General features: G+C 38.6%; 1 protein-coding gene and 1 non-coding gene across 2 annotated transcripts in view; both read left to right on the top strand.

Annotated features, from left to right (window-relative positions):
• Window positions 1–25,623, top strand: part of PSD3 (pleckstrin and Sec7 domain containing 3) — a 608,877-nt gene that overhangs the window by 419,571 nt on the left and 163,683 nt on the right. The gene's annotated exons all lie outside the window — the stretch shown is intronic.
• On the top strand, window positions 10,933–11,036 carry LOC114045566. The gene has a single exon (XR_003569394.1). It is a non-coding gene; the product is annotated as a U6 spliceosomal RNA (small nuclear RNA).

The following is a 25,623-nucleotide window of genomic DNA, read 5'->3' as shown; positions in this document are numbered from 1 at the left end:
ACTCGCAGTCCTAACGGTTATTATTATCCTAAATATTTTTTGCAAGAGCAAAACTTGGTAATATCTTTCCTTAGAAAAATGAAATAACTCTAAGAGTCAAATGTTGTTTTTTCATGACTTTGATTTACCACTTAAAGATTGTAAACCTCCTCTTCCCCAGAGAATTGTAAATTGTCACAGTGTGGTGGGATCGATCTCAGAAATTTAGTACAATTCCCTTGTTTTTTAGAGATAGAGAAATTTAACGTCAAGGTCACAGTCAGAGCTGGAACTAGAACCAACAGCATTGTGAAGAGTTTAAGAAATAAGGAAAAAGGGACACCTTGTTCCTTTTCTGGAGCCTTGTCCCTTTTAAAAAACAACCTCATTCAACTTCTGTGGAAAACAGTGTTCCCAAACCCACTTCTAATAGCAGAGAAATGATTTCTTTATCATCCCATAAGTGACTTTACATTTCTGTAGTTAAAGGAACAAGAAAACTTCAATAAGCTTTGTTCCAACTTATTCATTCTTGTTGAATAGATCATCCAGGAGGCTTGGTTTCTGCTTGAAGAGACTCAATACTTTTTTTTTTTAATTTCCTCAAGTAGCACTGGCCACTCCACTTTTCATGGTGATGGTAAGCCAAATGTGGATGATTAGTTGTGGGGAGCGCGCACACACACACACACACACACACACACACACACACACATATTTAGAGATGTTTAGATGTGTGTGTGTACATACAATTCTCCACCTTCACTTTTTTCTTTAATTATTATTTTTTTATTAATTTATTTTCATTTCTCAATAATCACTTCCATATGCTTTTGAGTTTAAAATTTTTCTCCCCTTTCCTCCCCATCACCCTCCCCAAGACAGCACACAGTCTGATATAGGCTATATATTTATATTCATATTAAACATATCTTCACATTAGTGATATTGTAAGTAAAAATTAAAACCAATAGGAGAAACCATCAGAAAGAGGAAACAAAACTCAACAGAAAAGAAAAAAAAATAGCAATTCGACTTCCATAGTTCTTTCTTTGAATGTGGATAGCATTTTCCATCACAAGGCCTCTGGAGATGTCTTAGATCCTTGTATTGCCAGGAAGGGTTAAGTTTATCAATATTAGTCATCACACAACATGGCTGTTATTGTATACAACGTTTTCTTTGTTCTGCTCACTTCACTCAGCATCAGACCATACAAGTCTTTCCAGGTTTTTCTGAAGTCAGCCTGTTCATCATTTCTTATAGCACAATAGTATTCCATCACATTCATATACCACAACTTGCTCAGCTATTCCCCAATTGATGGGCATCCTCTCAATTTCCAATTCTTTGCCACCACAAAAAGAGCTGCTAGGAATATTTTTGTACATGAAGGTCCTTTTCCTGTTTGTGTGATCTCTTTGGGATGTAGACCTAGAAGTGCTATTGCTGGGTAAAAGGGTACGCACATTTTTATAGCCCTTTGGGCATAGTTCCAAATTGCTCTCCAAAATGGTTGGATCATTTCACAACTCTACCAACAATGCATTAGTGTTCCAATTTTCCCACATCTTCTCCAACATTTATCATTTTCCAGTTTTGTCATGTTGGCCATTCTGATAGGTGTGAAGTGGTACCTCAGAGTTGTTTTGATTTGCATTTCTCTAATCAATAGTGATTTAGAGCATTTTTTCATATGATTATAGATAACTTTAATTTCTTCATCTGAGAACTGTCTGTTCATATCCTTTGACCATTTATCAGTTGGGGAATGGCTTGTATTCTTATAAATTTGACTTAATTTTCTATATATTTTAGAAATGAGGCCCTTATCAGAGAGACTGGTTGTAAAAATTCTTTCCCAATTTTCTACCTTCCTTCTAATCTTAGTTGCATTGGCTTTGTTTGTGCAAAACCTTTTCAATTTAATGTAATCAAAATTATCTATTTTGCTTTTTGTAATGTTCTCTATCTCCTGTTTGGTCATGAATTCTTCCATTCTCCATAGATCTGACAGGTAAACTATTCCTTGCTCTCCCAGTTTGCTTATAGTATCAGCCTTTATATCTAAATTATATACCCATTTTGACTTTATTTTGGTATATGGTGTGAGATTTTGGTCTATGCCTAGTTTCTGCCATACTCTTTTCTAGTTTTCCCTGCAATTTTTTTCAAAGAGTGGGCTCTTATCCCAGAAGCTGGGGTATTTGGGTTTATCAAATAATAGATTACTGTAGTCATTGACTACTCTGTCTCGCATATTTAACCTATTCCACTGATCCACCACTCTATTTCTTAGCCAGTACCAAGCAGTTTTGATGATTGCTGCTTTATAATACAATTTAAAATCTGGAATGGCTAGGCCACCTTCCCCTGCATTTTGTTTCATTAGTTCTCTTGATATTCTGGACCTTTTGTTCTTCCAAATGAATCTCGTTATTATTTTTTCTAACTTTATAAAATAATTTTTTGGTAGTTTGATTGGTTTGGCACTGAATAAGTAAATGAGCTTAGGTAGAATTGTCATTTTTATTATATTAGCCCAGCCTACCCATGAGCAACTGATGTTTTTACAGTTATTTAGATCTAACTTCATTTGTGTGAAAAGTGTTTTGTAATTGTGTTCATAGAGTTCCTGGGTTTGTTTCAGGAGGTAGATTCCTAAATATTTTATAATATCTACAGTAAGTTTAACTGGAATTTCTCTTTCTATCTCTTGCTGTTGGGCTTTGTTGGTAATATATAGAAATGCCGAAGATTTATGTGGGTTTATTTTATAGCCTGCAACTTTGCTAAAGTTGTTTATTATTTCAAGTAGTTTTTTACTTGATTCTCTGGGATTCTCTAAGTATAACATCATGTCATCTGCAAAGAATGATAGTTTTGTTTCTTCTTTGCCTATTCTAATACCTTCAATGTCTTTTTCTTCTTTTATTGCTAGAGCTAACTTTCCAGTACAATGTTGAATGACAGTGGTGATAATGGACATCCTTGTTTTACCCCTGATCTTACTGGAAATGCATCTAGCTTGTCCCCATTACATATTATGCTTGCTGAAGGTTTTAGATAGATGCTATTTATTATTTTAAGGAAGACTCCATTTATACCTATGCTCTGTAGTGTTTAGTAGGAATGGGTGTTGTATTTTGTCAAAAGCTTTTTCTGCATTTAATGAGATGATCATGTGGTTTCTGTTAGTTTTGGTGTTGATATGATGAATTGTGCTGATAGTTTTCCTTGTTTTGAACCAGCCCTGCATTCCTGATATAAATCCTACCTGGTCATAGTGTATTATTCTTGTGATGAGTTGCTGTAATCTGTTTGCTAATATTTAGTTTAAATTTTTGCATCTATAGTCATTAGAGAAATTGGTCTATAATTTTCTTTTCTCTGTCTTGACTCTTCCTGGTTTAGGTATCAGCACCATATTTGTATCATAAAAAGAATTTGGTAAGATTCCTTCTTCATCTATTTTACCAAATAGTCTATATAGTATTGGAATTAATTGTTCCTTAAATGTTTAATAGAATTCGCATGTAAATCCATCTGGCCCTGGAGATGTTTTCCTAGGGAGTTCATCAATGGCTTGTTCAATTTCTTTTTCTGAGATGGGGTTAAGTATTTTACTTCCTCTTCTGTTAATCTGGGCAATTTATATTTTTGTACATATGTATCCATTTCACTACGATTGTCAAATTTGTTGGCATATAGTTGGGCAAAATAATTACTAATTGTTGTTTTGATTTCATCTTCTTTAGTGTCAGCTTCACCATTTTCATTCTTAATACTAGTAATTTGGTTTTCTTCTTTCTTTTTTTTAATTAGATTAACCAAAGGTTTATCTATTTTATTGGTTTTTTCATAAAACCAGCTCTTAGTTTCATTTATTAGTTCAATAGTTTTCTTAATTTCAATTTTATTAATTTTTCCTTTGGTTTTCAATATTTCTAATTTGGTGTTTAATTTTTAATTTGTTCTTTTTCTAATTTTTTTAGTTGTATGCCCAATTCATTGATCTCCTCTTTTTCTATTTTATTTGTGTAAGCATTTAGAGATATAAAACTTCCCCTAAGAACTGCTTTTGCTGCATCCCATAAGTTTTGGTATGTTGTCTTATTATTATCATTCTATTGAATGAAATTATTGATGGTTTCTATGATTTGTTGTTTGCCCCAATCATTTTTTAGGATTAGATTATTTAGTTTCCAATTATTTTTTACTCTATCTTTCCATGGCCCTTTATTGCATATAATTTTTATTGCATCATGATTTGAAAAGGATGCGTTTAATATTTCTGCCTTTCTACATTGGATTGTGAGGTTTTTATGCCCTAGTACATGGTCAGTTTTTGTGTATGTGCCATGTACTGCCGAGAAAAAAGTATATTCCTTTCTATCTCCATTCAGTTTTCTCCACAGGTCTATCATACCTAACTTTTCTAATGTTCTATTCACCTCCTTAACTTTTTTCTTGTTTATGTTGTAGTTAGATTTATCTAGTTCAGAGAGGGGGAGGTTGAGGTCCCCCAGTAGTATAGTTTTGCTGTCTATTTCTTCCTGTAACTCCCTGAACTTCTTCTGTATGAATTTGGATGCTATACTGTTTGGTGCGTATATGTTTAGTAATGATATTACATTTTCTATGGTGCCTTTTAGTAGGATGTAGTTTCCTTCCTTATCTCTTTTGATAAGATCTATTTTTGCTTTTGCTTTGTCTGAGATTAGGATTGCTACCCCTGTTTTTTTTTACTTCAGCTGAAGCGTAATATATTTTGCTCCAGCCTTTACCTTTACCCTGTATGTGTCACACTTTTTCAAATGTGTTTCCTGTAAACCACATATTGTAGGATTATGGTTTTTAATCCACTCTGCTATACTCTTGCGTTTTATGGGAGAGTTTATCCATTCACATTTACAGTTATGATTACTATCTGTGTCTTTTTCTCCATCCTTTTTTCCCCCATTTATGCTTTTCTTTCTCCTTTCTCCTTCCCCCCCAACTAGTGTTTTGCTTTTGACCACCGCCTCCTTCAGTCCTACCTCCCTTCTATTATCCCTTTCCCTTTTCTTCCCCTTTACCCTTACTGCTTCTTCCCTCCCTTCTATCCCCCCTCCCTTTTCTTTCCCCTTTTCCCTCCTACTGCCTATAGTGCAAGTTAGATTTCTATACCTAACTGATTATGTTATTCCCTTCTTGAGCCAAATCTGATGAGAGTAAGGTTCAAACAATGCTTATCCCCCTCTCTTCTTTACCTCCGCTCTAATAGGTTTTTGTGTCTTTTCCTGTAATGTAATTTACCCTTGTCTGCCTCCTCTTTTCTCAGTACATTTTCTTAACTCAGACTAATCCACTTACTTGGATCCATTTAACCCACTTGATTACATTTTTTTTTGTCATTACATCAAAGTCAACTTATATCCACCCCCTTTATGTATACTCCTTTAACATGGTATAATAACAATACAGTTCTCAAGAGTTGCAAATGTCATCTTCCCTTGTAGGGATGTAAACATTTTACCCTTATTAACAATATATTGTATCTTTCTGTCCCATTTACCTTTTTATGTCTCTCTTGAATCTTGAAGATCAAATTTTTTGTTGAGCTCTGGTTTTTTTTATCAGGAAGGTTTGGAAGTCCCCTATTTCGTTGAATATCCATCTCCTTCCCTGAAAAATCACACTCATTTTCTCTGGGTCGTTGATCCTTGGCTGCGTTCCAAGCTCCTTTGCCTTATGGAATATCATGTTCCATGCCCTACAGTCTTTTAGTGTAGAGGCTGCAAGGTCCTGTGTAATCCTGAGTGTGGTTGCATGATATTTAAATTGTTTCTTGCTTGCTGCTTGCAGTAATTTCTCTTTAATTTGGTAATTTTGGAATTTTGCTATTATATTCCTTGGCGTTTTCAATTTGGGATCTCTTTCAGGCAGGGAGTGGTGGATTCATTCTATAGTTATTTTGCCTTCTGGTTCTAGGACTTCAGGGCAGTTTTCCTTTATGATTTCCTGAAGGATATTGTCCAGGCTCTTTTTTTCATCATAATTTTCAGGTAGGTTTATAATTTTTAAATTTTCTGTCCTGGATCGATTTTCCTGGCAGTTGTTTTACCCATGAGGTATTTTATATTTTCATCTATTTTTTCATTTTTTTGTTTCTGTTTGACTGATTCTTGCTCTCTCATAGTCATTACTTTCCATTTGTTTAATTCTAATTTTTAACATATTATTTTTTTCTGTTAGATTTTGTACTTTCTTCTCCAATTGGTCAATTGTATTTTTAAGGGATTTGCTTTCTTAAGTGTACTTTTTTTTCCAGTTGGCCAATTGTATTTTTAAGGGATTTTTTTTCTTCAGTGTACTTTTTTTCCAGTTGGCCAATTGTGTTTTTTAGGGACTTGTTTTCTTCAGTGTACTTTTTTTCCAGTTGGCCAATTGTACTTTTTAAGGACTCGTCTACCTCTCTCATTTGACTTTTAAAATCCTTCTTGAGCTCTTCTAAGAAAGCTTTTTGGGCTTCAGATCAGTTCATATTCCCTTTTGATATTGCAGATGTGGGTTTGATGACAATGTTGTCCTTTTCAGAATGTCTGTCTTGATCTTCACTCTTCTCATAATAGTACATTTCTTTCTATTCATGGGTGTTTCTTTATTCCTTGGCCTTTAAAGAGATTAAGCTCTCCTGCTGGGGAGCAGAGGGCACTGACCCAAGCTTCTTGTGTTGGGAGCCTAGGTCTTGGTCACTGGCTTTGTGTGCTGGGGCCTCTTATGTTGGCAATTGGAGGCTGTAGGGTTCTGGCTGCTTACCTGGTATTGGGCTGGAATCAGCAAGGCTGGGACTTTCAGGCAAATCTAGGTTGCCTGCTTTTCCTTTCCTTTAGCTTTATTTGGCTCCTTTTAGATGGGTGCTGCCAGGTGTTTATCTGCCTGGGGTCCCTTGCAGTACTGCCTCCCTTAGTTCTGTTGAGGCACTGGGAGACTCCTTTGCTGTAGAATGCTGAGGCACCTGGTGGTTTTCTGAGCTGGTTTCCACGGGTTCCCCCGCCCTCACTGAGGCACTCGGAGGTCCAGCTGTTGGTGTTTGCCTGCTCGACCACCTGGGCTTCAGGATCTCCTCCTGGTTGGCAGTTGGAGGCTGTAGGGTTCTGACAGCTTACCTGGTGTTGGGCTGGAATCAGCAAGGCTGGAACTTTCGCGCAACTCCAGGTTGCTTTCTTCAGCTCCTTTTAAAGGAATGCTGCAGGGTGCGTATCCACCTGGGGCCCTTTGTAGTACTGCTTACCTTATTTTTGCTGAGGCACTGGGAGATCCGTCTGCTATAGAATGCCCAGGCACCAGAATCTCTTCCTGGTATGCAAAAGTGGGTCTTTCCACTAGCTGACTGGGCGACTCCCTGTTCTGTACTGCTCCCCTTCCCCCAGGGTAAGAGGGGCCTTTCCCATTAATCCCTTTAGGTACCTGGGTTACTGCACTGCTGCACCCCGTCTTTCTTCTGGTTCAGCTGTTCCAGGGTTTTTTCTGGGGTGATATTTTCTGGGTTTTCAGAGGTTGATAGGGTGAGAGCAACTACCTTTTTACTCTGCCATCCTGGCTCCCGGAAGCGGAAGTGTCCACTTTTTGTTTTAAACAACCCCTGTCAAACCATTAATCAATGAAGGAATTTAATAGATTTTTATTTGAGTTTCAGCGTCTCTCCTTTCTGATAATGTTTCAAGAAAAAACTTAGCCATGGAAAATGGAAGAGAAACAGAGGTCTAGTTATTTGAACTTTGTGTATAAATTGCTTTTCTCAAACTACATGGTTCACCATGAAAACTGGGGTGAAAATAGAGCCTTTTCTTCTGCTCTGGAATGCCTCACTTTAAGGACAATAATATCCCATTTATCCTGAGTCATTGGGAAGGAGATAATCTGTGTGACTTCACCAGATAGTTCATCCTTTACTTTTTTAAGTGCCACTACTTAAAAAAAATCAACTACTTTATAAAACAAAAATCATAATAAAATTTATGAAACACTTCACCGTCCTTTTGGATGGAATATTTGCAACATGTTAGCCTTTTCCTCAGGACTCAGGGTTATTGTTATACTTCGTCCTTCAGCATTTTACAAGATTTATGATTTCTTACTCTGTTCACTAATGCATATTTAAATCCTTTCATCCTTTATAGACTATCATGAGATTGTTATGAGTATTCTCACTAATGCACAGCTAAACCCTTATGTCCCTCAGTAGACAGTCTTCATGAGTTACAACCAAAGAAATTAATCCCATGGTGGCCCAGTTCCTGGTGGTAAGCCCCTATATATTTAGTCTTATTGCCAGGCTTATACTTTGGGAATTTTCCCCTCTAGATACAACCTGTCAGAGCTTCTCATCCAATGGAGTATCGTTTTTGAGAACCTAGGGTGACCTCTGTGCCATAATGAAGCATCACTGTAGGAATTTAGTAGAAGTAGGCTTATGATTATGAATATAAATTATGCTACTGTGCTATAATAGAGTTTGTGCCTTCAGTAAATAACCCCAGATTACTGTGCTACTATTGGGTGTAAAATAATCATAAAACAGTGTCATTGAGTTAGGGTCTGTTGGGCAAAAAGCATGGTATTTGTGATGTCAGTTTCCATTGTGAAGAAATGTTTCACTGACCTCTGGGTTCTTTGGCACATTCCACTTGTCTGAGACAGCATAGTACTTTGGAAAGTCACTATATTTGATGTCAGAGGAACTGGTTCAAATTCTGACCGTCTCATTTACTAGCTGTCTGACCTTGGACAAGTCACTTTTAATGAATCCATAACATGAAGCAGTCAAATTGAACAACCTCTACATCTCCGTTCCTATGACCTCTACATTAATAGAGTTTTTAATACTGTAAGAATCTCAATTTGTCAAACAGGTAAATTAGGATTCATATCACAGTAGGATTCCTCAGTTTAAAGCAGGAATTCTTAACTTATTTTGTGTTGTGGACATCTCTGCTTGTATGGTGAAGCCTAAAAGCCCTTTTCTCAGAATAATGTTTTTAAATGCATAAAATAAAAAACATGGAATTACAAACAAAACCAATAATATTGAAAGTTATCAAAATGTTAAGAAAAGATATCATAGACCACAGACTTAAGAAACTCCTGCTTTAAAGAAATCCTGCAATTTTAATCTTAAGTAAATAAACTTGTTATCTGAGTGCATACAAATATTTTCATTTCTACCCAACTTGTCAGGAGCAAATCAAATTTTATAAATTAAAATAGGTTATGTAGGTGTTTCCCAGTTTGTGTATTATGGCAAATCTAAGATTGCCTGTGTCTCAGTAGGCATTGATCTTAAAAACCTTTTCAGTGAGTGTTGCCCAGTTGCTTGGGTTATTCATTTTGAAATCCCTTCACACTTTAATAATACCATCTGGTTGTTTTTCAGACTTCATTGAAATTTTTGAATGTCTGCCCTTTTCTCCTCAACCAGCGTCCAATCACTTCTGGTGTAAGGCTTTGGGAGGTGCCAGGGAGCAGCTATGTGGCACAGTGGATAGAGTGATAGAGTGCTAGGCCTAGAGTTAGGAAGACTCGTTTTCCTGAGTTCAGATCTGGCCTTAGACAGTTACTAACTCTGTGATCCTGGGTAACTCACTTAACCCTTTTTGCCTCATTTTCCTCATCTGTAAAATGAATGGGAGAAGGAAATGGCAAACGACTCTAGTATCTTTGCCAGGAAAACCCCCATGAGGAGTAGAACACAACTGAAAAATGACTGAACTGAACAAAATGTGTTAGGGCTGACCTTATTCATGAGAAAGGTTGCAGATGAGGAAACTCCAAGCATGCGAGTAGAGCTGCTACCAGCATCATCAGAACTAGAATCTGGAACTCATACATGGGTTGATGAGTTTTTGTTTTCTGGATCCTTCTATGAGACTCAGCCCCTGATTCTAGCTACAGCTACTGCCTGTTTCCTCTTTGTCTGTGTTCCTTGGTTCCAGTTCCCATTTGTGTTTTCTGGGTGCCCTTTGTTGGACATGATATATATATATATATATATATATATATATATATATATATATACACACACACACACATATATATTTTAACTTTCCCTTTCTCCCATGCTGCTTTGCCTTCTCCACCTTCACTTCAAGTCCCCAGTTCTGGAAAGACTTGCCAATGTGATTCAGCCCCCAGAAGAACATGATTGGCCAGTGCCCTGCAACTTGCCTTATATTTGTACAGCCATGATTAAATCCACATGATTAAATCTCATTATGTTACTTTGGATTTATATAGCAGCTTTCCTTCTACTAGGACAGATGATTAAATTTTGTCACACAGGCCCCCAAACACTTCCCCAAGCTATAGTCCTCCAGATTGACAATGTCCTGGAAATGTCAGTCCTGTCTGCAAAACTGTCTGAAGTTGCTCCTAAAGAAGAGGATAAAGCTAGAAGCAAATGAAGGACCAGAGGATGAATTTTGGATGCTGGACTGGATGACCTCCTCAGTAGAAGCGAGGGCGCAGAATTCATTGTGAGCCAACTCTCCTCGTGTGCCTGAAGGATGCTGTTATCCTGTTACTTTCATACCTTGTCTTTTGACTTTGATGTGTCTGCAAGGCACAGTCAGGCTTGTCAGGTATCAGTGACTATTGTATATGTAGCCTCCTCTTGAGACGTTAAGATTTAATTTAGATTGTTGGCCTTCCCCTTGTCAACCAAAGTTGTGGTCTCAGGAACTATGCAATATTAACTTGCAGAAAAAAAAAAAGATAATTTTTGATTGGTCTTTTGTGGTTTGCTAACCTGCTTAGAGATGGTAAGTCTTCTTGGTGTTGTTTTATCTTGAGTAGATTTTGAAAATGCACGGATCGGTGTTGGTGTCTTTATGTCCCTTCACCTTCTCATTTGATGCTTAAATGTGTTCTGTATTCATTTACTCTTTCCCCCCAAAACCTTTTATCTGGGGTGTTCTTTCAGCAGTATATACATTAAATTTGGAACACTAGAGAGAGGCTGAGCATGGCCCCTGCATGAGGATGACACACAGAAACTACAACAAGATAAAGTAGAAAGAACAGTGACACACCAAAAAAATCAAAAGTAAATTAACAAAATTATTCCGATCCAGCAAGCCTTGAATGAAGAGATATGATAGGATACCCTCCAATCTATCCTTTTGTGGAGGTGGTTAAACATTTCACATGTTTTCAGACTTTTTTCAGTATATTGATCAGTTGTGCTGATTCTTTTCCTCGCAAAAAAAAATACTATTTGTTATATGGGATAACCATCTGTGAGGGTGAGGGGAGGAGAATTAGGACGATGCAAACAATAGAAAATGCCAGTAAAAACTTATTTTCAAAAATCGCTTCATTTGCAGATTTAGCTAAGGGTTTTATTTTTTTTTCCTTAAAGGCGAAGGCTCCCTGTCTTACCCAGGCTGAGAGTGTAGTGGTTACTCATGGGCCCAATGCCTCTAATGTTTGGCTCAGGGTTTTGAATTGCTGTATTTCCTGGGCTGATTTGCCCTTCCTTAGGCAACATGGAAGGGCAGCTAGGTGTTGCATGGGGATAGAGCTCTGGGCTTGGAGTCGGGAAGACCTAAGTTCAAATCTGGCCACACTTCCTAGCTGTGTGACCCTGGACAAGTCACCTAACTCAATCTGTAAAATGAATGGGATCATGAAGTCAAACTGAAACAACTGAACAACAGTGAGGCAATGTGGACTCACCATGAAACTCACCACGTTGATGCTGGACTACTTAGTGTGCACACCTAATAAGCTCAGCTTACTACAACTCAGACTTTTCAAGCTCGGAAGTTAGTTCTACTCCTTTAGCCTCCCCAGCATTGGAGAATTGGAAACATGCACTTCCCTTCCATCCTCGTTTTCGGCTTTAATATTTCTTAATGCTATAAATTTGCACAATTCGTCCTGTCTCTGTTGTCTCCAGGTTGTCCACAAACATGGATTCACTGTACCGTCGATAATAATTTCTGTCTGAAAATCCTTTTGTCTAACTGAATTTGGATAATTTTGTTTTAAATGAGGTGCCCTTGGTAATAAGCACCCTAATTTTGAAAAATAGTTTGTTGAAACTCTGTATTACTTTTCTTCTAGAAGGCTCATAGAGAAAACTTAACCCTTTTTCAAGTTGCTTGAACATTAGGTATTTTTAAAAAAATTTTTTTGACATTAAGTATTTTTAAGAGTTATAATTTACATGATTCAAAGTAGGGAAGAGACAGGAGAATCAAGTATCTGTTTGACTTCTCCTTATTTCATGATGTTTTTATTTTTATCTGAACCCAGTTTCATTGGTACAGGGAACTCCTCATAAAGAAATCCCTTATGGCAATGAGAATTGGCACCTGCTGTCCAACATAATTGATGTCTCAGAGAGTTGCCTGGGTGACTGAGAAGCTAAGTGGTTTTGTTCAAGGTCACATAGTCAAGATGTGTGAGAGGTGGCTTAGCAGTCTTCCTGACTCTAGTCTGACTTGTCCATTATCCCCTGGCTGCTTCTCTGGGTAATTAATAATTGTGTGTTGGCTTTCTAAAAGGAGAAGCAAGAAGGAGCAAAGAACCAAAGGAAGATACTTCAGAGATTATCTAATGCAATCCTCTCACAAAGGGGAAAACTGAAGCTTGTAGAGGGAAAATGACTTATCTGCGTTCATCTAAGTAACACATGGCAGCAGAGTCAGGATTTGAACCCAGGACTTTGGACTCGTAATATCCTTTTATACCAAATATTTCCTTTTGGGGATAAACCTCTTTCCCTCCTCCTTTTGGAATATCAGTTTATAGCTCTGCATAAATATAACTCTGCCAGTCTGTTTTATCTCCCAAAGGGTAGGCTATGAACATACCTGGACCAGAGCATAATTCTGAAAGTGCTAGGAAGACCATGTCAATTGGGGAAGGAATAGGAGTAGAAAGATGGGAATAGTCAAACATGTAGTGGTGGATCTAGGCTGACCCTGAGTGTTCTAGAATGAAATGGTTGCGTGAATTTCCTGTAGAATGAATGACTTGGACCCTTGAGGAGTTCTCCTGAACCCTCCAGATTTGCTGTTTGTGGAAATGAGCTCATTTGTTCTGTACTAGGCAGGGTTCTAGGATTCTTTAAAAAATTTTTTTATTAATTTAAATTTAAATTTTTTTTAATAAAACAAGCATCTTTGTAATAAAAAAGGTGATTACACATGAAACTGCATATTTACTATGTACAACTTGCTATTCCTTTTACATCTTTAATATTAAAGTTATCATGTAAATTTCTTTTTTCCCCCTCCTCCTCCTCCCTCCTCGGCCCCAGAGATGTCTACCATTAGACACAAATATGTATATATATGTAAAACCATTCCATACATACTTCTTTCTCTGGGTGCAGTTAGCTTCTTCCTTAATATGTCTTTTGTAGCTCATTTGAGTATTTATAATAGTGAAAATGACTTATTTGCTCAATTATTCTTAAAACAATATTACTATTATTGTACACAACATTCCCTTGGTTCTGTTCATTTCACAACTTCATTATTTCTAGGATTCTTAGTGACTAGTCTATCCTTTGAGCCCTGGAGAGCTAAAGGAGATGGTATTCACACATTAGTGCAACATAGATGATGTGGAATATAGTGGTTTTGAGTAATAGAAAACCCAGGATTCAGTGCTGTCAGTTCATTTGGTCAGCTTCTAAAAGGTCACCTATCTTAATTCCTGTATCTATGCCTGCTGTTTCTACTCTTCCGAGAGCACCAGGATATTAGCCGTGGTCGATTCTTCATTGTTCCAGCACAGAGTTAAATCTTTGTTTTGTGTTTTTGTGGCACAGAAGGTTGTGACAAGAATGAAATGAGTTGTAGATGTTTACTGTCAGAGGCAAATACATGAGGAAGGGCCCTAAATGCTAGAGGGAAGCATTTGTCTTTTAAAGCGTCATGAAGAAAATAGCTTGTTCAAAATCAGAGGAACTAGTATTTTGATCTCATCTTTGCTACTCAATTGCCTTCCTTCCCATTTTTTGGTTCTCCTAAGTACCATGGTAGAATAATGGAGAAAAGTATTGATTAAGTACTTAACTGTGTGCCAAGTGCTGTGTTAAGTTCTGGAGATAGAAATAGAAGATCAGGACAGGTTCCCCCTTGCACTGAGCTCACATTCTAATTGGGCAGATAACACATAAAAAAGGGTTCATGTTTATGTTCAGTTTATAGCTGATGAAAAAACCTAGGCAGCACTTAAATGAAGAGGAGGTGGCAGGACAGGTGGAAATGACCAGAGGATCTTGGGGAGGAAGGGCCAAGCAAATGGTCAGTTCTCTACTAAGAGGGTACTGGGTTCAGGGTTTGGGGAGGAGTTAGGTTCTGGAATATCTATAGAACAGATAGGGATCTGGGAATTCACTTGGCAAGGAGTGTCCCATACCTGGTCGGAAACTAACAGTTGAGCAGCTAGAATTGGTTGGGGGAATGAAAAGTGGATGGTTCTGCTCCATAGAAGAGGGGGTCACTTGTCCTTGTTCTAGTGAGGAAGGCCCTTGGCCCTCCACCAGTGGGAGCCAGTGGAGGTGGCTGGTCCCAGGTCCTCAGGCAGGCAGTTGGTGGGCTGAGAACGTCCCCCGCTGTCCCCATGTTGTTAGTCAAGGCAGGAGTATCAGTTCATAGCATTATCTCTCAATGAGAGTATCCCAAGAGGAATCTTCTTCACCAGTTGCAAGTTGTGGTCTGTGTGCTTTTCTGCCTCAGTACCCTCCAAGTGCCTCATTCTTTCTACCCTCCTAACAAATGTGGATTATAATTTCAGATATAGAGTAATACTCTCATTTTGTTCAGTCACTTGGGGAGAGAGCTAAGAGAGTAGCTGTATTAAAGAAAGTCAGGGAATATAGAACATCTCATAATGTTTCACTGAGTTTTAAAATAGCGAACCTAATTCTCTTTTCTACAGTTTGAAGAGTGGATTGTAGTTGTGTGTGTCTTTTTTTTTTTTTTTTTAATCTCCCCCAAAGAAAGAGCTCTGCAGGGAGTAGAGCTAGGAAGAGTGGAGAATAATCTTCCTCCAAGGTCATGGTTAGGGGCAGCACACAGTGGTGTTTTGGGGCATAAACATCTGTCATGACTCCATTTGGAGCAATGACCGTCATGATCACTGACATTTATATGGTGCTATAATGATTCTAAAACACTTGCATAATGTTAGCTTCTGCCTATCAGGAATCACTGACTACACTTTAGCAATTTTCCACTCAAAGGAAGGAGTTTCTTGTCTTGAGCGCATACTCTGAGTTTGAGAAGAGGGACAGATTTGGGGAAGTAAATAAAAACATTTTTTTAAGCTTCTCTCTAACCCCTTTTCTAATTTTTCTCTTCCTTTTGCCATTCTTTTTTCTCCCTTTTCCCCTCATTACCACGAGGCATCCAGAGCTGTCTTGTTATAAAATAGAAGATGCTTCTGAATAACTAGGGTGTCCTATAATGGAACGGGCTGCTGTGGAAGGGAGTGTATTTATTGTTTCTCTCTTTGAAGGTTTCCAGGCTACCCAGTTTCCCTGTTCACTTTCTTTCTGTCCTTCCATCAAAAAACTCTCCTGTCTTTTGTCCCAATCTGACTGAAACAATTGTAATTAATAATAAGGTATTTGTGGCTAAAAATGACTTTTTGTAATTCTTCTCCACCCATTCTACCCCCTACCAAATACCATATTTGCATTTTAACAAAGGGGTAGTGCTCTTAAACCAGAGACATTAGCTTATGAAGTTATCTTCATCAATGATGAGAATTTCAGATAGGACTGATGTTAGGACTATACTAAGGGGTTGGTGAAGCAGATCAGGCCTTTTTAAGGCATCTTTCTTTGCCTGTATGTAATCTGTCATGATTTTAGGGGGGAGGTGGTAAGGGGGCGGGGGGGGGTGTGCATTTACATGGATCCATGGCAAAAGTAGAGAACTGAGAGAATATCTCAGTGGAATTGAATGGTTATCTTAGTCATATCCATAGGTTTTCCTGTTTTTTTTTTTCACAAAGCATTTTATCTTCTGTGTTCCAGCAAATTCAGTTATTTGTGACTAGTAATTAGCTTGCTGCTTGACCAGCATTTGTGCTTCTTTCCCATTCTCAAGCCTGAGTAAGGTATGAGATGGGATCTGAAGATCTAAGTTGTGCAGAAATGTGTACAGCAGACACATGGATACAATCAGTTCTCCTTTCCTATTTTCTCAAGCTTCCAAACAGTGAATCCAGCATGTGGACCTTGTCTACAATTCCTTAAATGACCAAAGGTTCAGGTGGGCATGGGGGAAGGGAAAAGGATGCTCTTTTCAGGTTTTAAAAATTGTTCTAAAATGATTTTCAAGCTCACAGATTTCTTTTTCAAGAATGTTATTTAATTTTAAATGTAAGAAAAATCTATTTAAAGATTCTTCCCCCCTTCTGTTGCTTTGTGTGTATGAGGAACAGATGGAGCCGAAGGCATGTGATGCCATAGGCATCCTTTAGGCCTGTTAGAATGAGGTAACCTGTTCTCACATGCTATATGAGACCTAAGTATTGGTCTTTAAAGGGCTAGGCTTCTTCATTAACGGTGGACTCCAGGTATAAATATAGCGTGAACCATCTCTAAAGCTAGTCAGAGTTGGATTCTTTTGTCCCTCTTCCTTCGGAATTTCAAAGGGATCTGTGATTTCATTGGTGTGCACACTTCCTTCACGGATGCAACTTTTCTGTGCCTTCATCAGCCTTCATGAGTTGTTTTAATCAATTTACTCGTCACATGGTGGCTGACTTTCTTTTGAAGATGCCTCACCCAACTCAGCTAGGATCACAAGACCACAGATCACAGTGCTATTACGATACCCCAGAGGCCGTCTAGGCCAACAATTTCATTTTACGAATGGGGAAACTGAGGCACAGAGAAGATACATTACTTGCCCAAAGTCACCAGAACCAGGATTTGAACCAAAGTCTTCTGATTCCAGAGATAGTTTTACATCTATACTCTGCTGGTCCTCTGGGGTAGCTTAGTTTTGTAGTTGACGGAGTGCTAACCTTTGAGTCAGGAAACCTGAATTTGAATCCTGCCTCAAATTCCTACTGCTAAGTATCCCATGGCAACACTCAACCCTTTTTGACCTCAGTTTACTCATCTGTAAAATGGGAGTAATAGCCCTTCTCAGAACTCTTCTGAAGATCAAATGAGATAATGTGTTTAAAGCACTTTGCAAACGTTAAAGCACCATATAAATATTAGCTATTACTCGTTGTTGATAAACTATCTAGAATCTGACTCAAAGTCAAAACTTTCCTTTCTTGGTTGAAGACGTAGCAGAGCCTGTGCTGTGCTGACGTAGCTTTCCAGAACCCGGATCTCCATGCCACAATGATATGCTGTAGAAAATGATGAGTAGAGGATGTACCTGTTTGATTTAAAGTTTTTATTCACATCTTTCCTTTTTTCCATTGGCCAAATCATTTTTTTTATCATCCATCAAGAAGTGTATTATAGCAAAAACAACTTCTTATGGGGATGGCTACAAGAGAAAATTTTGCAAGGGGACCTCAGGAATAATCCTGGACCTGTATGATAAGAGATCCGATCTAACTCATGCCTAACAAAAACCCTTTCTCAAGCTGGTACCCCTGACTTATGGTTAGCCAGTTTCAAGCCTCTCTCTAGTTATGGGAAACTCACAAATTCCTTGGGGGCAGACCTTTTTTATGGCCCTGTTTACTAGGAAGTTTTTCCGTGTCTTAAGCCTAAATCTATCTTCCTTCAAATTCTACCCAGTTGCCCCAATTTCTGCCCTTGGGGACCAAACAGAACAAATAGAAATCTCCTTTCCAGCCTTTCAAATACTTTTTGAGATTGTCTTTCTGAAGCCCCTCTCTTCCTGATTGGCTGACTCTTTCCCCACCCTCCTTTTCCTTCTAGTGGTTTTATATTGCTTTGAGTAACCCCATTCCAGAGTAGCCGTATTGAGCTATATTTAGGTATTCTGATGGACAGGTGTTGGTGGAAAGCTCAGCCTTTCACCTTGTGATCCAAAGTCAAACTGGCTTGTGCAGAAATGAAACCATTTAGCCCAGGTATGATGGTGGCAGTGTCCTCCTTTGGAAAGCATAGGTATCAATCATGGACTCTTGCAGTTTTAGTGTGGGAAGGGTCTTGAGTGGCAATGTGATATAGTGGATATTGTGCTGAGTGTGGGATCCATGAGACCTGGGTTTAAATCTGCCTCTACTACTTTTTGCTTGCTAGATGATCCTGGGTAAGTCATTAAACTTCTGCCTGCCTCAGGCAGGACTTTTGGACAGGACTTATTTTCTATGACTGGGTTCAACATAAGAAATCATCTTGTCCAACTGTATTGAGACCTTTTGGTCTTGTCAACAGGCAGTCATGACTTCAGAAATTTTTGTGAAACTAGGTTTATTACAAGACAAAGTAACATGCATATGGGCCCCAAAGAGTTCACAGTCCACATTGGGGTTCACATATTTGTGACAGCAGGACAAAGGAAGGAGGAGATACCAGAAATCTCCGCCTAAAGGGTGTGACATGGGAGGGGGAAAGGTACAGTAAAAGTGGGAAAACGACAAAACCCCTCCTAAAGGGGAGGATCAAGGTGATGGCAAAAGCATCTTCTTTTCCCTTGGGAACTCACACAGGTGGAGAACCTGTGGCCTCGAGGTGGCCTTCTAGGTCCTCAAGTGTGGCCCTTTGAACCCAAACTTCACAGTGAAGTCAAAGGGCCACACTTGAGGACCTAGAGGGCCACATTTAGCCTCAAGGCTGCAGGTTTTGTAGTTGATGGAGTGCTAACCTTTGAGTCAGGAAACCTGAATTTGAATCCTGCCTCAAACTCCTACTAGCTATGTATCCCATGGCAATGCTCAACCCTTTTTGACCTCAGTTTACTTATCTGTAAAATGGGAATAATAGCACTTCTCAGAACTGTTCTGAAGATCAAATGAGATAATGTATTTAAAGCACTTTGCAAACGTTAAAGCAACATATAAATATTAGCTATTACTCATTGTTGTTGATAAACTATCTAGAATCCTATGCTAGACTATGAAGATAGGATGGTCTGAATATCTACCTGGTCCCAGCTGCACAAGCAGTTTCCCAGCCTAGTGTAGACTGACTGGTGCCTGTCTTGACTCCTAAGCACACACAAGGACTCCGGCTAGGGGTGCAGACAACACATTATGTCAGCTGGGGGTGGTGGTGCTTTGTCCTTGACACGTTCAGGGCCTCCTGCATGCTCTGGGTCCAGTGTTTCTGCAAAATATGACAGCTCAAGAAGACAAGTTCAGGAGATCCTTTAAGAGTTCTTAACAGTCCCAAGGCCCCTTTACACTCTCAAAAATTGAGGACCTCAAAGAGCTTTTGTAGGTTATATCTATTGACATTTACTATATTAGAAGTGAAAACTGATCATATACTTTAAAATTGATTAATTCATCAATAATAATAAATGTTAACAAAATAAACTGTTAATAGATAAACATAATAAAGTGTATGTTAATATGAACAGCAACTATATTTTCCAAAGCAAAAAAAAATGAGTTTCATTTTTTAAAAGTGTATTTATGCAAATCTCATGTTTGGCTTAGTAGAAGACAGCTGGATTATCATCTGCTTCTGCATTCAGTCTGTTGTGATATGTTTTGGTTGGAAAAGAAGAAAATCCCACCTCATATAGATAGACAGTTGGAAAAGGGAGAAGTATTTTAATAGGCAAGTGATATTTTAGCTTATTATAAAAATAGTTTTGACCTTACAGACCCCCTGAAAGGATCTCAGGGACCCCCTTGAACTTGGAGAACTGCTGAAGTAGGCCAGCCCCCTTATTTAACCAATAGGGAAGAGGCCTCTGAGCTCTAAAGAGTCTTTTAATCTATTGAGATCCCTAAATCTCCCACCACACTAAGTGTAACAGACAGTTTCCAGCCCCATTCTAGGGCCTCCATGAGCTGGGACAGCTGGGAGTTTGGGATTGACAAGGTAACATAGCTTTCCAGATTGTCTTTTGTGTGCTTGTAGGGGGTTATATAATAAATGTTACCCTCAATGAGAAAACAGTGTTGTCCTTTTTGGAGAAGGAAGTGCAGGCTCCCTGCATTCTAGCCAATTACCTCCATTTCCTAAGAGTCTTGCTGCATTTCCATTGGCTATGGTTTCTGCCTGTGCTCTGGTGGAGTGCTGTTATATGCTTTTAAACAAACAGCTGTTTCTCCCTTCTCATTGACCATTCCCTTTATTTTGAGTGTAGACTAGTGGGTTCATTGTCCATAGGCTGCTGAACCCCAAAGTTGACCATGCCTTAGGCCAGGGGTTCTTAACATTTTTTTATGTTATGGCCTCCTTTTGGCAGTCTATGGACCCCTTCTTAGGATAATGTTTTTAAATGCATGAAATGAAATATAGATTACAAAGTGAAGTCATTCTATTTAAAAGTTAATCAAATATTTTAAAAAACCAACTTCTTGGACCCCAAGTTAAGAAATCTTCCCATAGGCAGAGCAGAGGAAGACCTGTATGTCTCATATATAATTCCATCAAATCTTCTTGTGTAGCTTTTGAAGTACCTGATATTCTGTTAATGGCAGTGGGTGGGGGTACAGGTATGCTTCAGAGATATTGTGGGTTTGGTTCCAGATCACAGCAATAAAGTGAATATCACAGTAAAGCGAGTCATAAAATTTTTGGTTTCCCAGTGCATATAAAAGTAATGTTTATACTATACAGTAGTCTATTAAGTGTTCAATAGCATTGTTTTTAAAGATTTTCCTCCCAGTTTCGTGTAAAAACAATTTTAACATTCTTTTTTCAAATTTCGAGTTTCAAATTCTCTCCCTCTCTCCCCTCCCACCTTCATTGAGAAGGCAAACAATTTGACATAGGTTACACATGTGCAGTCATGCAAAACACATTTCCATCTAAGTCATGCTGTGGAAGAAAACAGACCAAAGTAACCCACCAAGAAAAATAAAGAAAAAGTATCTTTGATCTGTATTCAAGCTCCACCAGTTCTTTCTCTGGAGTTGGACAGCACCTATCATCATAGGTCCTTCAGAATTGTCTTGGATCATTGTATGATAGCATTGTGGTTTTTTTTTTAAACAATTTACATGCCTTATTAAAACTACTTTATTGCTAAAAAATGTTAACCATAATCTGAGCCTTCATTGAGTTGTAATTTTTTTGCTGGTGGACGGTCTTGCCTCGATGTTGATGGCTGCTGACTGATGAGGGCTGTGGTTGCTGAAGGTTGGGGTGGCTGTGGCAATTTCTTAAAAAAAGACAGCAATGAAGTTTGCCTCATCAATTGACTCTTCCTTTCATGAATGATTTCTCTGTAGCATGTGATACTGTTTGCTAGCCTTTGACCCACAGTAGAACTTCTTTCAGAACCAGAGGCAATCCTCTCAAACTCTGCCACTGCTTTATCAACTAAGTTTATGTAATATTCTTCAGTATTGTTGTGTCTCAGAGAATAGGGAGGCCTGAGGAGAGGGAGAGAGGTGAGGAAACAGTGGAGCAATCAGAATACGTACAACATTATACAACATTTATCTATTAAATTCACCGTCTTATGTGGGTGGGGTTCGCGTTGACCCAAAACAATTACGGTAGTAACATCAAAGATCAGAGATCACCATAACAGGTATAATAATAATGAAAAAGTTTGAACTATTGCAAGAATTACCAAAATGTGATACAGAGACACGATGTGAGCACATTTTGTTGAAAAATGGTGCCATCAGGCTTGCTACAAACCATCAGTTTGTTTAAAAAAAAAAGACAAAATAAAAACCGCAGTCGTCCTGACTATGTCTTGCCACTGGATTCCGAAGGACTGTGGAGGAGAGAGTGAGACTGCTGACTTTGCACAGCCCTGATTCACTTAAAGCCAATTTACTTGCAAGTCAAGACATCACCCTCCTGATGTCATTGGTCCTCTTTGAGAACGAAGGACAAACAACAATAATATGTTAAAAAAAATGCAGTATCATTGAAGTGCAACGAAACAATTTATTCTTTTTTTTAAAATTTTTTTTATTAAATTTTTTTTGATTTATAAATAATCACTTCCATACGCTTTTGAGTTTAAAATTTTTCTCCCCCTTCCTCCCCACCACCCTTCCCAAGACAGTGCACAATCTGATATAGGCTATACATTTACATTCATATTAAACATATTTTCACATTAGTGATGTTGTAAGTAGAAATTAAAATCAGTAGGAGGAACCATCAGAAAGAGGAAACAAAACTCAACAGAAGAGGAAAAAAAATAACAATTCGGCTTCCATAGTTCTTTCTTTGAATGTGGATAGCATTTTCCATCACAAGGCCTCTGGAGATGTCTTAGATCCTTGTATTGCCAGGAAGAGTTAAGTTTATCAATATTAGTCATCACACAACGTGGCTGTTATTGTGTACAATGTTCTCTTGGTTCTGCTCACTTCACTCAGCATCAGACCATACAGGTCTTTCCAGGTATTTCTGAAGTCAGCCTGTTCATCATTTCTTATAGCACAGTAGTATTCTATTACATTTATATGCCACAACTTGTTCAGCCATTCCCCAATTGATGGGCATCCTTGGGCCTCAGTTTCTTGACCTGAGGGAATTGAACTAGATGGTCTCTGTAAGCTTTCCTACCAGAAAGCTTTGAAAATTGGAACACTAATGCATTGTTGGTAGAGTTGTGAAATGATCCAACCATTTTGGAGAGCAATTTGGAACTATGCCCAAAGGGCTATAAAAATGTGCATACCCTTTGACCCAGCAATAGCACTTCTAGGGCTATATCCCAAAGAGATAACACAAATGGGAAAAGGACCTACATGTACAAAAATATTCCTAGCATCTCTTTTTGTGGTGGCAAAGAATTGGAAATTGAGAGGATGCCCATCAATTGGGGAATGGCTGAGCAAGTTGTGGTATATGAATGTGATAGAATACTATTGTGCTATAAGAAATGATAATCAGGCTGACTTCAGAAACAAGTTATTCTTGCACAAAAAGAAATTACAGGTTTGTTGGGGACAGCAGAATCACATGAAACAGAATAATGGAAGAAAACCATAATTGAATGTTCACATATTCTGGGATTGGTAATACAAAAAGATCGATGATGAGTAGAGATCAGGACTTCAGCTGAGTTTGTTGAATGGATAAAGTTCAGATGGGCAAAAAGAGGGGGGAGGCTGGGTAGATATTGAGGGCCATAATACCCTGAGCTGAGTAAAGGAACCTCTGGCGAATACATACGTGGATGTTCTTTATTCCAACCCAAGTAAATTTAATTTGAGAAAGGACTATAAGACAAAGGTAGAAGGTAGTAGAATTCAGTCTACCTCCAAGAAGAATCCGTATACTGGTGGAGAACAACGGAACCATGAAAAGTCATAGTATACAGTTATGACATCATAAAAGTATCCCTTAGACACACATTAAACATTGTCTTATAATAGAAAATCATAGGATTTAGAACTGGAAAGAAATTTAGAGATCTTCTAATCCAATCTCCTAATTTGACCCGACCCCCCCCCCCCCAAAAAAAATCTTTTCACCTCCCCTCATGAAATTATAGCCCCATGTTAAAACAAAAATTCTTTATACATTATGATGCTACTTTGCTATTTTATAGGGCACATCTGTCTTTCTGTCTCTCTGTCTCTGTCTCATCGTTCTTTTAAAGAAACAAACAAATTAAGGTCATTAGGAGTGGTTTGAGAGGCAGTATGTTCTAGTGGATAGAGTAGTGTTTTCAGAGCCCAGGAGAGCTGTGATACATACTGGCTGTGTCACCCTGGGAAAATCGCTTAACCTCTCAAAGCCTTGGAAACTCTGTCAGACTGTAAATTGCCACACAGCAGGTGGTGACCTTCATTGGTGTAGGGAGTTTCCTTCTGGGGAGTTCCCTGAAGAAAAATCACAGGTCCAGACCAAAAAAAAGGAGACATTTACCCAAAGCTCATTGTGGTAACTGGCTAGTTTCCACAAGGTTTATTTCTGTCGAACTGACATTCTGTATTTATAATCACTTTTTTGGGAGGAACCCAGAGACTTGTATCTTTTACACATAGTAGTGCCTGGGGATTTTTATCTAGGAGTTGGTGTTTTGTCATTTGAGGTTTTTACATATATATTCTACATGTAGGAAACATTTCACAAATGTCTCAAAAGCAAGTAATGTTGGTCTAGAGTAGGGTTTCTTAATAATTTTTGCATGACACCCTTTAGCAGTCTGGTAAGCTTAGAGACCCTTTCTCAGAGCAATGCTTAAAATACATGGGATTAAAAAGAAAATCAATTATAGTTAAGTAAAGATGTATTTTTTTTCCCATCCAAGATCGTAGACCCCAGGTCAAGCAAGAGCTGTTGGTCTAGAGAGAGTAATAATAGTCCTTGAAAATAAATTTGGGGTACAGTTATATTGGAAACAAAACACTAAATCATCTCATTTGTACAGAGATCACTTCTCTAGCAATCTCACCTCTCTAGAAAACATCCAGGAACCCTTTTCAGCAAAAGTAAGTGGTTGAATTAATGAATGATGCAGAGTTCTTACACTAAATTCTTGTAAGTGCACCAGAGAACTCCTCCAGTCCTCACCTTCAGAGCCTTCAAGGCAGGGTGGGGAAGGGGGAATGTTGTGTTTTTTCTTTAGATAACATTTTAGCCAGCTTGGTTATCTAGTTATCAGCAGGGGCAGCTGCTGCCAGCAATCAGGCCCAGGAGTCTAGGGCATAGCAGCACTATCACTGGTCCTGCTTCCAGCCCAGCCTTCACAATCATCATTGGGAGAAATAACTCCTTCGGAGAAGGGGACAGTCATCCCTGCCAAATGCCAACCAACTGCTCAACACAGGGCAGCAAGCCAAGCTAATTAAAGCAGCAAAGCACCCTAAGGAGAGACGGGCACAGCGTGTGCCAAGCAAATCAAATCCATCACCGCCATCACCACTACCACCATCACCATTACCATCACTACTGTCTTGTCTGCCATCTCCATTCAGAACCTAAGGGAGATATCCATGAACCCAATAGCCTTTTGAATAGCAATTCTTCTAGCCCAGTGTCTGTAGTCATTATCCTAGGAAGCAATCCCTGTGGAGATGCAGCCTGGCAAACTGCTCCTACAGATGCTGCTGCCACATCTTTTGAAGACTTCAGAAAGAAAGTCCTTGCCACCAAAGTCCTTTGCGTTGACAAATGGTTGAGCATCAGAAACCAAAATCATTTTATCAGTAGAAATAGCATTGAAGAAGAGGCATTAATATCTGCTTTGCCACTGCACTCGAAGGATCATGGGACTTTTCCATCTTACTTGCAGCTGAAACCTATATGTGTTGGCTCCCTTATTAGATTATGAGCTCCCTGAGAGAAAGGATTATCTTACTTTTCTGTGTTTATGTCCAGTTCTTAGCACAGCGCTTTGTACATAAGTGCTTCATTCATTCATGCATCTGGCTACTTAGAGCAAAGTAGATTAGAGTCAGTAAGACATAAGAGATTACCAGAAATAAGCATATTGATAACAGCAAGAAGTAAAAAGTGGTACTGACAGAGGAGAGAACAGAAGCATGCTCTATCTATCTATCTATCTATCTATCTATCTATCTATCTATCTATCT

The sequence above is a fragment of the Vombatus ursinus genome, unplaced genomic scaffold (assembly GCF_900497805.2).
Source record: "Vombatus ursinus unplaced genomic scaffold, bare-nosed wombat genome assembly UNPS02014778.1, whole genome shotgun sequence".
NCBI classification, from domain to species: Eukaryota; Metazoa; Chordata; class Mammalia; order Diprotodontia; family Vombatidae; genus Vombatus; species Vombatus ursinus.
Note: the sequence above shows the minus strand (reverse complement) of the source record. Positions and strands in the feature narration are given on the sequence as shown.